This window comes from Lithobates pipiens, unplaced genomic scaffold (assembly GCF_037356315.1).
Source record: "Lithobates pipiens isolate NorthernLeopardFrog02 unplaced genomic scaffold, aLitPip1_a1.2 Scaffold_18, whole genome shotgun sequence".
NCBI classification, from domain to species: domain Eukaryota; kingdom Metazoa; phylum Chordata; class Amphibia; order Anura; family Ranidae; genus Lithobates; species Lithobates pipiens.
Window position 1 is genome coordinate 350,125,293 of NW_027507758.1, and position 14,879 is coordinate 350,140,171.

The window sequence follows — 14,879 nt, forward strand, 5'->3', positions numbered from 1 at the left end:
GAATAAGATTTTTTTTTCCAATGGCTGAAGAATCATATATCTTCTAAATTAAATTCTATAGGCCTCTTGTTGAGATGGCAAGTTCTAGACAGTTGAGCGTAAGTCCTGCAAAAAAAAAAAAAAAAAAATGGTTATATGTGCATTTATCCATATACACCAAACCTAATTCAGTTTAAAAGTAAAAGCTGATAGCTTGTAAAACTTTTAACGCAGATCTTTCCCTTACTGAATAAGCACTTACATATAGATCTCCATGTACTGTTTTTATTGGCAATTTAGAATTAGATTTGTTTGCCTGTTATCTTATTTACTGTTTGATAACCTATAAATGTTTTGTTAGAGGAGCCTACATTTTCAGCTAGTAGTTCCTGAGGAACAAATTTTGAAAAAGAAGTTTTCTAATTTGGGTAATAACAGCAGCATATGTTCTTCAACTGAGGACAAGCAATTATGGAGGTGTGTGTATGTATATGTGTTATATATATATATATATATATATATATATATATATATATATATATATATATATATATATATATATATATATATATATATATATAATATATACACACTTTTTCATTTTTTTTTTTTTAACCCCCAAACGCCATCCAGTGCTTGCGTCAAAAAAACATTTCTGAAGCCTGCATGATATTTGTAAATTATTCAGAAAATGAATGATCCTTCTGTCAATGTCACCAAAAGTTATAAAAAATATTTTTATTTTGCTATATCTATGCATTTCAGACCTTAGAGCTGTGAATTCTGCTGCATTGGTTTCTGATACTGTCTGGGGAAATTTGTGTGCATCCTCCAGGCACTATAGGGTTATATTTATATACACATCCAAGCAAACTACGTTTTAGGGTCATGGAGGTTGGGAAGTGTGGTATTGGTATTCCAAAAACTTTCTTGTGCCACAATAGTAATCTTGGTGTCACACAACTATCTTATGTAAATATGACAATTGCCCATGCTGTACCTAAAATGCTGTCAGTAGATCTGTTGGCCATTCACAATAATTTGGCTAGAAATCTTTCATGTGAGAAATGCCTAAAACCTGCAATTGTTAACCTTCCATTGAAAATGTTCGCTACCTGGCTTTCATGCTGGTCCTCTGACTTCACAATCTTATATTTGAAAGTTAACTCTAATCAGATATATAAATCAACAGTTTTTGACTATGCTGACTGCACGCTGGTTCTGGAATACATTGGAAGTCATGTAGACAGAGGAGCCGCAGTAAAGCCAGGGAACTAACATTATTTGGAGGTCAGTGATGGAAGCATATGGGTTTCCTTCATGACATGTTTTCCTCACATTCATCAGAATGTCATGTATACTTCTGTATACCATCATAAATGCCATAAGTCATACCTACTGAATCCTTGTAAAATATATTTATTATGTTATAGTAGGCTTAACATCTTCATATCTTACAACTTATTTCTCCATTTCACATCCACATAGTCGTGTATATAAAGGGGCAGCCAAATTTAATTTTCTTAATTTTTTAATAGTTAAAGTGGAATTCCGGGATAACCCAAACTTCCCCTCCCACTTCCTAATACCAGTGCTTACTAATTTGTGCAAGAACGATGTGTATACTTGCCTATTTTCAAGCCACTCCAATGGAGTGATCCTTCTCCCCTGTGTCAGCCAGCACTGCTGCAGGAGACAGGAGGGAGTGCTGACAGCAGATGGGTCATTAAAGCCCATGAATAATGTCACCCTCCCAGGCTTTACCAACCATTGTCTTGGCAATCTCTCCTCTCCCCAGACCTGTGCAACTTGAAAACAAGTAAATATACTGACCTTTCTTACACAGGTTTTAAGGGTTATCCTGGATTACACTTTAACACTATGGGGGTTATTTACAAAGGAAAATCCACTTTACACTGCAAGTACACTGGGAAGTAAAGTCGCTGTAGATCCGACGGGGACATGCAAGGAAAATAATAACGGCATTTTAGCTTGCGCATGATTGGATGATGAAATCAACAGAGCTTCCACTCATTTCAGATCTACCCCTTAGATTTAGAGTGACTGCACTTTCAAGTGCACTTGCAGTGCAAAGTGGATTTGCCTTTCGTAAATAACCCCCTATGCCTCCCTCTGCAAAACAAGCATATTTAAATCCAGTAAATTAGTGTTTTTTTTTGTTTGTTTTTTTGCTTTCATGATCAGAATCCATGATGGCTTTAGTTTGTTACAGGCCTTCTTAATGGCTGATGCAGCAAAGCAATGTTATTTCCATGTTCTGGATAATACTCTAAGAACCATTCAGTGCAGTTATTCCAAAGTTTTATTAATCTCTATATTTTTCACTTTGAGGTAAATCCATTATATATGCATTTTTTAAGAAGCAAATAAAGGATATTTACGTTATTTTCTGTTAGGTTTATTTTGTAGAAAATGGCACCCATTGACATTACCAGCATTTGCCAGAGCTGAGAGGTATTGATAAATCTTAGTTTCTTTTTTGCTGCTGCTGCTGTACCAGCCATTGGATTACTGGATTGTACATAGCGTTCTTTATTTTAGCAGCCGTTTAATAGCCAATTCTGTGAATTGTGTCCCTAACTCATGGTATGCATTGAATGGCCCCTAACTGATGGTATGCATTCAATTTTTGGTGTTATTTTAAGTTCTTGTGTAGTGACAATGCTCAGAAAACTACCTAGCAAATGGTTGCTATTGTGCACAGAAAAGTTGGTTTTGACTAAGCATTCATCCTTTCCCACAATCTGCCACCACACCCTCTTCCCCGTCATCCACTACCGCAATCTTCCAATCATACCCTTTGCTTACATTAATGATTTTGCTCTGCTCGCTGAAGCCAAGCCTTTAGTGTTCACTGCACATTAGCAGACAGTGCTCGGCAGCCTGTGGCTCTCCAGCTATTGTAAAAAAAAACTAGGAATAGCATACATGCCACCAAATATACAAGTGTGTGTTCTGGGACTCTGGAAGGGATTCCATACCTATAACAGTATGATTACATATTCTGCATATATTTATATACAACATTATACATTTCTGCCAAACACCTAACTCCTTTGCACTAACATTTTAGCAGAAATGTAATGAGTAACATACAATCACATTGTGTAGAACAGTTTCATGTCTATTATAGGGCTTGTATTTTATAGAGCAAGGAAGACAAGGTAATTTACTGATTCCACTGCACAACAGATGGCATTTATTTTGTGTCAATATAGAATGATTGGAAGGCATTACCTGTTGGGTCATGCTGCTTACAATAGAATTGGACACTGGCAAAAAAAATAAAAAATCTAGGTCAGCCCTGGATAACCCTCCTATTGGCATGCTTCAGTTTATGCTAACGTCTTAGGAGGATGGGAGTCTCTTTTTTTTTTCTGTTCTGTGCCTGCAATTGTTTTGCTCCAATCAAGATTCTTCGTACATCACTGATTGAACTTGTTTCTACATGGCAGATCTATTGACCAGCTTTGGATTGCTGGACCCCACTAAACTGAATGTTGTGGGACTTGCTTGGAATTGACCTTTGGGCACACAGTTCCCCTTTAGGCATTCTCAAGAGCTTGTTCTGGTAAAAAGTTAGCCATGGAACGTTTTCCAGTCTTAAAGCCGCTGGCATTGCCTCAGTGCTTACCCACCATTTGATGATGTAACTAGGCAGTTAGGGCAGAGTACCTGGCGCCGCAAATTTTCCACTTTTTGTTGGTTTTAATGCAGAAAAGGGTAAAAGCTGAAGGATTGAGTGCTGACATCATCCAGGATGAAGTGTTAAATGCACATGCTCCATGCCCTTTCCCACAATTTATCATTGAGGAAGCTTCTCCGCTGCAGTTTCTGGCTTGAAAAACCTGGATCCTTGTTCCAAACCTGCTGCCCACCTACAGTGGCTGTCTGACCTTACACCTGTTAGCAAATGGGTTTGTGAATACCTGAGGCTTTTCCTCATACCCTTAAGCCACGTTGTCTTTCAGCTGCAACATGTCTGATTATAGACACAGTCCCTCTCTAACTGGTGCCCCCAACTTGCACTTCACTAAAAACTCTAGTGCTGTTTGCAGCATGTCTACTAATGCGCCCATCTGCAACCTGGAATTTTAATGGCCTCTGTTGCCACAGTTAGAGTCTAAACTAGCTCAATCTGGAGTGTCCACCTCCACTGCTATCTAAGAGGGTTTCTACTGCAGTCGTGCATGACTTTTAGAGGCCAAATCGCACGGATGCTTACTGACTCTACTTTGCCTGCTCCTGCAAATTCTGATCTGCCTGCAGCTTTAGTGGCCTCCAAGCCACCAGCCAGTTAAACTGTCTGATGCTCAGTCTCTCCGGTCCTTGCCAGACAAACCTGCCTCTGAGATGTTGCAGTCTTCTGCAATCACTTCTAAACCATGAGATTGTTTTGGCTACCTTGAAGCTAGGGGAATCAATCTGTCACTTCTAACAACTCTGTCCCCAGTCTTGGATCCTTTGAGAGCTCTAGAGACACCCACAACTTTTCCAATGTGCCCACTGTTCCAGGTCTTTTGCAGCTCTAAGGAAAGGGTTGGTCACCCCAGAAACGCTCCATCCTTTTATTGTACTATATCATTGTCAGTGGCAGGAGGTTTTACATGGATTTCTGTGCTATTCAGTTAAGAATGTATAGCAGTTATTCTGTTTGTGCCCACAGCATGCTCTGATTTCTTTTTTGGAATTGAGACCATCATTCAAGAATAGTCATCTTAAAGGGCTAGTTCACCTTTAGAAAAAGCACTGACTTTGCAGGTAAGGGTGCCTGTAAATTAAAAACAAACTTTGCAGCTTTGACTAAAATTGGATAATGCCCTTGCTTTAGTGTCTGACTGAAAAACTCCCAGAGATGGCATCATTCTGTCCTACCTTATTGCTAAGAAACCCCCAACCGTTAATGCTCACCCTCATCACAGGAATGAGTGTTCAAATCTCCTTCACATATGTAGTCTAGTAACTCCCTTCATCGCAGCACAGTGCTAATATGACAGGGGTATAAGCGAATCGAAAGGTGTTTGGTGGTGTTTTATGAACAACATTGCAACAGGGCAAGATCGGATGCCTCCTCCGAGAGTTTTCCAGTCAGGCTTTGGGCTGTACCTAAATGGCCTACAGTTATAGCAAGGACAATTATTAACTTTGGTCAAAGCTGCACAGTTTATTTTTATCTACAGGCGCCCCTAAACTGCATAGACAATGTTTGGTAAACTAACCTAACACCAGGGGTGATCAGAGGGTTAAGGTAGTCCCTATGGGGTGCTTACTGTGTGGGGATTGCTTTGACTCAGAGAACACAGAGATCCTGCTTAGCCGGAAACACAAGATCTCAATGTTCTCACCTGTCAGAACGGCGATCTGCCTTGTTTACATAGATTACCATTCTGCCTTTCTGGGGAATGATCGCGGGTGGCCGGTGGACTCTGTCCAGTCATCGCGCACACACCTCCAGGGGCTATTGCCACAGTAAACAAGGTGATCTGGAAGTGGTTAAGGATAGAGTTCCACCCTTTCCTGTCAAGGCACATTCTATTTGATCTTTGGCATCGGGCTACTGTTTCCCATATTTGCAAGGCAGTTCACATGTATTCAAGTTTTACCACATGGATGTTCAAGCCTCCTCTAATGCCAGTTTTGGGTGTGAAGTCCTTAAAGCAGCTCCTTTGAGCTGCAGACAGTACCCAGTTTTATTGTTTTTCATTGGCCTGTTAGCGTTTTGCTTGCTATGTCGTCAACACCTCAATTAATGACTTCCTGTGTCCTTTTTTATTTTTATTTTTTTGGAGTCTATTATGGGCACAGATCCCAATTCTTTTCAGGATCATGATCCTGGTACTGCTTTGCAATAAAACTGAAGCATGCTGGTAGTAGGAAGGTTTTTTTTATTATTATTATTGCTCAAACAAGTTAAACACTAGGGACTTTCTAGGATGGCATCCAGGTATATAAATAAAATTTTAAAAATGCTTAGTGTTCCATAAGTAACTAAATCCTTCTAAAACTTAATAGATTCTACGCTCTGTAAATGTAATGTTCCCACCAAGCTGTAGCTCTTTAATAATAAAATAAAACTTATAGACACATATAGACACGACCATAATACAAGCTACACTAGCTTGTTGTTTGGGAGATAAATCCTGGTTTCATTAGCTGATGGATTGACTTTATGCTGAGACTTGCGATTTTTGATTAACAGTATATGCACAATGCACACATCTAATGTATTATTATTATACAATAAGGTATAAAACTGACTTTCTAGGTTGACATCCAGGGATATAAATTTAAAACCCAGGAATAAAAATATTTCCAAATGTATTTGTCACATCATACAAAAGTTTCAAAGAATTGCATATGATAGTGTTTTTTTTTTTTTTTTGTTTTTTTTTTTACCGCAGTTAGTTAAAATGATAGCTTTAATTTATTAAAACATAATATGCTGTTCTTTATTACAATGTTGGATAAAAATATTTGACGTAGCAAAAACAACTGATATAATAAATGCAATAAAATAATTCACTACTACAGTACATAATGGAATCAATGGGTGCCCCCTTATTAACAATTATTTCTAGATCAAAATGTAGTAAAGGTAAATTGGATCATAACATACATTGGGGTCCCTCACTCCAGAAACTTGCGACTCTACGTGTTTTGCGACTTTGTCGCTTCCTTGGGAGCTTTGTGTTGCAAACAAAATATGAAGTGTACACATACAAGACATATTACCTCTCTAAATAACCCTTACTTCCCTCTCACCCTTAACCAGTTGAGAACAGAAGGCGGTGGTGGGCAAATACCTTCCCTGACAATGCTGCTTGCATTGTAGGCACAACAATGAAATTAACTAATGTGCATCCCAGTGCGCACAAAGCATGCATGCGTGAGTCAAGCAAATAAACTATTATGGGAAAGACAAAGTGAACCACCACAACTTGGCCACCGATGGTCGCCTCACTAAACACAGACTGCCATTATACATTTCAAATAACCTGATAAAATAAGCACATAAAAAACCCCTCTGCATATACAGCTATGCTCATAAGTTTACATACCCTGGCAGAATTTGTTTTCTTGGCCATTTTTCAGAGAATATGAATGATAACACAAAAACTTTTCTTTCACTCATGGTTAGTGTTTGGCTGAATCTATTTATTATGAACCAACTGTGTTTACTCTTTTTAAATCAGGGTAATTTGGGCGGTTTCTGTTACCATTATGATCAAGTTTACATACCCCAGTTCTTAATACCGTGTATTGCCCCCTTTAACATCAATGACAGCTTGATGTCTTTTGTGGTATTTGTCGATGAGGCTCTTTTATCTTCTCAGCTGCCCATTCCTCTTGGCAAAAAGCCTCCAGTTTCTGTAAATTATTAAGCTGTCTTGCATGAACTTCACGTTTTGAGATCTCCCCCAGAGTGTCTCAATGATATTGAGGTCAGGAGACTGAGATGGCCACTCCAGAACCTTCACTTTATTCTGCTGTAACTAATGACGGGTTGACTTGGCTTTGTGTTTTGGTTCATTGTCATGTTGGAATATCCAAATACGTCCCATGCGCAGCTTCCTGGCTGATAAATGCAAATGTTCCTCCAGTATTTTTTGACAACTGCATTCATCTTGCCAACAATTTTGACCAAATTTCTTGTGCTTTCGTAGCTCACACATCCCCAAAACATCAGCGATCCACCTCCGCACCTTTTATCATAGGCCTTTTTGACTCTCCAAATGTAGCATTTATGGTTGTGGCCAAAAGGCTCAATTTTGGTCTCATCACTCCAAATGACTTTGTGCCAGAAGGTTTGAGGCTTGTCTCTGTGCTGTTTGGTGTATTGTAAGCAGGATAATTTGTGGCATTTGCATAGTAATGGCTTTCTTCTGGCGCCTCGACCATGCAGCCCATCTTTCTTCAAGTGCCTCCTTATTGTCTATCTTGAAACAGGCACACCACATGTTTTTAGAGAGTCCTGTATTTCACCTGACGTTATTTGTGGGTTTTTCTTTGCATCCCAAACGATTTTCCTGACAGTTTAGTTGGCCTACCTTACCATGGTTTGGTTTCAACTGAACCCCTCGTTTTCCACTTATGGTTAGTTTGAACACTGCTGATTGGCATACTCAATTCCTTGGAGATCTTTTTATATCCATGTCCTGTTTTATACAGTTCCACTACCTTTTCCCGCAGGTCCTTTGACAATTCTTTTGCTTTCCCCATGACTCAGAATCCAGAAACATCAGTGCAGCACTGGATGAAAGATGCAAGGGTCTATCAGGAGTCCAGAAACCCATTGGCCTTTTATACACACACTAATTACAAGCAAACAGATCACAGGTGATGATGGTTACCTTTTAATAGCCATTCAAACCCCTTTGTGTAAACTTGTGTGCATGTTATGCCAAAATCACCAGGGTATGTAAAGTTTTGATCAGGGTCATTTGGGTAGTTTCTGTTGCCATTATGATTTAAAAAGAGTAAAAACAGTTTATTGATAATAAATGGCTTCAGCCATACACTAACCATAAGTGAAATGTTTTTGTTGTTCATATTCTCTCAAAAATGGCCAATAAATCATAAATTCTGCCAGGGTATGTAAATTTATGAGCACAACTGTATATGTAGAGGTAACGTCTCACCTGTTATCCCTCTGGGGGACGGTGATAACAATAACCTTCAGACCATAAATCGCACTACATCACAAAAATGTTTTACACAATACCATCAAATAAAAATATAGTAAAAATTATTATTTTTTTTTCATAATGATCTATACACATGAATCATCATAGGTATACATTAAAATCTATGATATTAACAAAGGTTAACTAGATGTTATTAAATAAAAGAATAGGTAAACAAAGTAACTTTTATATAGAACATAGTCTGTTCACAGAAAAGGTGCAAAGGAAAGCTGCTTATTTAATTTGGGTTTGTAAATGACTCTAATTCATTTGGACTCCACTTGTAAAATCCTCAAATCGAATCACCCCTGCTAGTATTGGGGGGGGGTTTCTGTGGAGGGCAACATTTTAACTGCTTCCCGACCACCTCACGCAGATATACTGTGGCAGAAGGGCACATACAGGCAGGTTAATGTCCCCGAACTTTGCCCTTTAAGAGGTGGCTTGCAAGCGCACCGCTGGGAGCTCCGTGATTGTTTCACGGTGAGGAAGTATGGGGAGATGCTAATGTAAACAAGCATCTCCCCGTTCTGCCTTGTGACACTGTCACTGATCAGTGCTCTCTGTAATCGGGAGCAGTGATCAGTGACGTGTCACATACAGCCCCCCCAAAAGTTAGAATCACTCCCTAGGACACACTTAACCCCTACAGCGCCACCTAGTGGTTAACCCCTCTACTGCCAGTGACATTTTTATAGTAATCAATGCAATTTTTTAGCATTGATCGCTGTATTAATGCCAGTGGTCCCAAAAATGTTGCTTTTTTTGTTTATAGCGCAAAAAAATAACAGCAAAGGTGATCAAATACCACCAAAAGAAAGCTCTATTTGTGGGGAAAAAGGCGTACATTTTGTTTGGGAGCCACGTCGCACGACCGTGCAATTGTCAGTTAAATGATGCAGTGCCGGGGCTGAAGTGGTTAAAACCATTTCATTTGTTAACCACTTTCAGACCGGACAATTTTGCTGGCTTAAGACAAGACCACTTTTCTGCGATTCGGTACAGTGTCCCTTTAACTGACAATTGCGCAGTCTCCCAAACAAAATTGACACCTTTTTTTTACCACAAATGGAGCTTTCTTTTGGTGGTATTTGATCACCCCTGCGGTTTTTATTTTTTGCGCTATAAACAAAAAAAAGAGCGACAAGGTTGAAAAAAAAACCCATTATTTTTTACTTTTTGCTATAATAAATATCCCCCAAAAATATATAAAAAAAACATTATTTTTTTCCTCCGTTTAGGCCGATACGTATTCTTCTACGTATTTTTGGTAAAAACGCAATAAGCGATTGATTGGTTTGCGCAACATTTATAGCGTTTACAAAATAGGGAATAGTTTTATGGCATTTTTAGTAATACATTTTTTTTTTTTTTTTACTAGTAATGGCGATCAGCTATTTTTATTGTGACTGCGACATTATGGCGGACACATCGGACATTTTTTACACATTTTTGGGACCATTGTCATTTATACAGCAATCAGAGCTATACAAATGCACTGATTCCTGTGTAAATGACACTGGCAGTGAAGGGTTAACCATGGAGTGGCAGTGTAGGGGTTAAGTGTGTCCTAGGGGCATGTTACCAACTGGGGGGGGCGGTGCTGTGTGTTAGTGAACACTGATCTCTGCTCCAATCACAGGAAGCAGAGATCAGTGTCACTTGTTGCTAGGCAGAACGGGGAGATGCTGTTTACTTCTGCATCTCCCCGTTCAGCCTCCCCGTGAGACAGTCGCCAGTAACCCCGCGGTGATCGAGTCTGCGGGACCCGCGACCAGACTCACGGGGGTCCCGACCGGCACGCAGCGCTGCTCACGTGATAGCACAGCGGCAATTTCAAATGGACGTACCTGTGTGCCAATTTGCCTGCCTGTGCTATTCTGCGACATACATCGCCGGTTGGGAAGTGGTTAATTGTCTACTTGTAAAAGGTTTCCTCACAAGAGTACTTAAAACATAATGTCACCCTAATTGGGAAGTTTTGCTTTTCCTAATCCTCCTCCCCTATTTCTAGTAGGTACTTCTAATTTCATCGGCATAGCCTAGGCAATTCCACCAGAAATCCCCCCCCCCCCAAACTGCCTGCAACCTCCTGGGACACATCACGGGTCCCAGGATACTGCAGTTCCACACACAAAGCGCATGTGTAGTGTGAAGCTGCAATGTGCCACAGCCAGCTTTTCACAGTAAAAATCCCGGTGCTAGGTACCTGGTGACCCACAAAACTGTCTCGGATGATGACAACGCTGGATCCCTGGACAGGTAAGTGTCCTTTTATTAAAAGTCAGCAGAGACTGAAGATCCTCTTTAACCACTTCAATACCCGGCCATAGTAAAATGACGTCATCTAGTTTGTGGGGGGTATCTGAATGATGCATATAGCTACAGGCATCATTCAGATATCAGTCTTTCCGGCCGGCGATTCTGTGCACGATAAGAAAAATCATATCGGCAGTTCTGCCCCTTGATCATTCTTATAGAGAACAGGAGGGGACGCCCCCCTCCCGCCGGCACCCAGTGCTTCTCCAGGCTCTCCCGTGCCATCGGGGGTTCGGAGAAAGAATCACCCACCTCTGGATGACTAGCATAGAGATTTCCGGTGGCTAGATGGTCACCAGTCATATCTATGACCGCTGGAGGCGACGTTATAACGGCACGCCCAGGTACCCAGAAGTAAATAAAGCCGCAATCACGGCTGTCAGCATGAGATCGTGAATTTTTTTTTTCCCGATCTCATGCTTTCCAGCCTGTAGGAGAGATGTGGGGTGTTATTGACCCCATATCTCTCCATAAAGTGGACCGGTCACATAGATTCCTATTGCAAGGAATGTTTACATTCCGTAGAATAGGAATAAAAGTGATCAAATAAAAGAAAATGTAAAAAAAAGTGTAAAAAAAAAAAAAAGGCTCGCGCTCAGAAACGAATGCCCGCGTAAATCCTGCCCACATATGAAAATGCCGCTCAAACCACACATGTGATATATCGCCGCCTGCGTTAGAGTGTGTGCAACAATTCTCGCACTAGACCTCCTCTGTAACTCTAAACTGGTAACCTGTAAAAAAATTTTAAAGCGTCGCCTATGGAGATTTTTAAGTACCGAAGTTTGGTGCCATTCCATGATTGTGCGCGATTTTAAAGTGTGACATTTACTCGGCATAACATCATCTTTCACATTATATAAAAAAAAATCGCTAACTTTACTTTTTTGTAATTTTTTAATTTGTTTTTTTCCAATAAAAGGCATTTGAAAAATTATTGCACAAATACAGTGTGAGATAAAAAGTTACAATGACCACCATTTTATTTCCTAGGGTTTCTGCTAAAAAATATATATATAATGTTTAGGAGTTCTGAGTAATTTTCTAGCAAAAAAATTATGATTTTTTACATGAAGAAGAGAAGCGCCAGAATAGGCCCAGTATTGAAGTGGTTAAAATGCCATTATAAATTGCATAGACATGTGATATATCGCTGCGTGCGTTAGAGCGTGTGCAACAATTCTCGCACTAGACCTCCACTTCCACAGTGGTCTTCATTTCAACAGATCAACAACACTAATGGCATTACAGTTAATGATGCTAATCTCTTATCGAATGAATTCCTTTTATGCTATGATTTGCTGTTTGTGATCAACAACATACGCACAGTGAGGGCGTCTAATGTAGTATTATAGTTTTTTTTATTAGAAACCGCGGTGGGACATTTGTCCATCAGCACTGTATAGTGTGGATGGTAGACTATGTTCACCAGTGTATGGCCAGCTTGAGGCTGTCAAATAGACATCAGAATACTGTTGGATGTACAATCTGATTGTTCTCAGGACTGGCGCTTGTAAACACATCTAAAGCTCTTAGAAGCTTTTGGGCACATTTACAGGTGTCAAGAGCTTGGGAGTTCATTTAATGCTCAAGCGCAAAATGCACCTAGCATTTAGGCACGTTTAGCTGCGTCAGTAATTTTTTTTTTCTGCAAAAAGTCTGCTGCTCCTAGACGCACTGGCAGTATTTTTTTTTTTTCCTGCCTTTAAAAGCTCCTGCCTAAATGCTGCTAAAACCCTGTGTGTGAATAGACACGTAGGCTAACATGGAGGAGTGTTTAGCGGCAGGGGGGAAAAAAAACACAGATCTGACGCCCCTAGAAGCAGCTGCAGAAACATCCAGTGTGTATGAGGCCTTAACATGCAAGGTCATCCCTGCCAGCCTAGCAATTTTGTCACTCTAAAGAGGGGTGCAGTTAAGGAAAGCAAGCAAGTGCGCTTTGAGTGTCTCGGGGTGTTACCCCTAGGAACTCTTGGGTGGTAGGCGCTTTAATCTGCTAAGTAGGCATGAGAGCATCAGTATATCAGGCAGCCGCCAACTTGTGGGCTGCATTTAAATTCTTTTTGCTGTGGCTGGAGAGTTACAGGTGGTTGTTCCAAATTAAAGAACACATTAAAATATTTACGCTACTGTTAGTTTGATGCTGTGGGAGGGATTTGGCTTATTACATTTCATCACTCGATTGTATTCCATGTTCCAAAACATTTGAACTTAATTTTATATTCAATTTTGGGCAGAGTTTCTCATAAAAATTTCTTGACCCTCTATGTGCCTGGGGGATTTCCATTCCTGATGAATGTGTTTTTTTTTTTTCTATTTTTACTGCCTCACCACAAGGGATTTATTTTAAGACTTTCTTTTTAAACAGGAAATGGCAGCTCATTCTCTTTATTTACAAGGGCTTTAGATAGTGGCCTTCAACGCTATCATGTTGTTGCAGGCTTCTCCAATTGCAAAGGAGCTGCACACAAATTGTAAAGACTAGTAAACCTGCCTGAACATTTTTTCATTCTGCAATCCTCACGCTGAACAGTTCAGGAACGAAGCAGCTATAAAATATTTTCCCCGTCTTTTCTATGTGTGTTGTGGAGCTAAATATGTATGTATATCTTGCAGATAAAAAAAAATGAGTGCACAAATGTATAAAAGAATCTAGCTTTTGCAAAACAAAATATGTTTAATATATATTAATGAAAAATATGTTCTTGTATTATCTAAGAAAAATAGAAGTATCCCTCAGGGTTATTTTCTTTTCTTTTACTGTAGAGATTGCTAAGAAGCCCAGCAAATTTGCAGTGTTATGTCTAATATATGTGATAACATCAAGGTTACTAGTTGTGCCCTCTGATCACTACCCTCTGAGAGTGTCCTTTTTATGGCTGAGGGCTAACTGCATCAGTGCCCTTTTTATTAGACAATTATTCACCTTTCGTATGTCACAGATATTGTTTAATGAGCTGTGTTCTGTAGTACAAATCCATCTTTGCTGCTTGTCATTATTCAACTTACTAAAGCAAATACTTTTTGCTGTAATGTAATGTCCGTGTTGGTAAATGGAGCGCAATGGTGTACTATAACCTATAACTAGGGGTTATCAAATCCATGCACCAAGCCCAGTAGTTCCAGCCCCCTGTTTTTTTTTTTTCTTGTTTGTTTTTTTCTAAATATGCTTTTTAACACAATAAATGTGTCTATAGTCCACTCTGCGCTTGCTAAATAATACTTTGCCGTAGCTAGCAAGTATATCTGATGCTCTTTATGTAGCCTTTATTTGTGCTTTTTTTGGTTGCTGGATCTTTTGACATTTCATATTAGATATGCAAGAACTGCATAAGTGAGATGAATGTTGGTATATTTTTATTTAGAGACCTGACTTGTGTTTTTTCTTTTAAGCCAGTTAGAAAATGGCTGATAAGAAGTGACCAACATACCTCTTTAGTAATCTAAAATGACTGGCAGCTTTCTTCCTCGTGGCCAAGTATATAGCACTGTTGCATCTTCAGCTATCTTTTCATTCTTATTCCACATAGGACCTGTACTGGTAGACTGTGTAATTTATGTCATATGTTCATTAAAATAAACAATGCTGCAGTTACTGCATGACGATAGTGGCTAAAGTCTTCTATCATAATTCTTTTACTTTTGATCAGTGATTTTTTTTTTTTTTGCCTTTTTCCCCCTACCAGTCCGTCCTGGAGGAGTTGAACTTGCAATTTTTCATATTACATAATGTATTTGTTCTAATTGTTGCAATAATTTATTTTTATTTATTTTCATCTGCGCTTCAGATTTTGCTAATATGTGTATTGTTTATTGTATAATTATGTTTTTGTACATGTATATTGGTTGTCATGCAGTATCCTTTCTTTGTTGGCA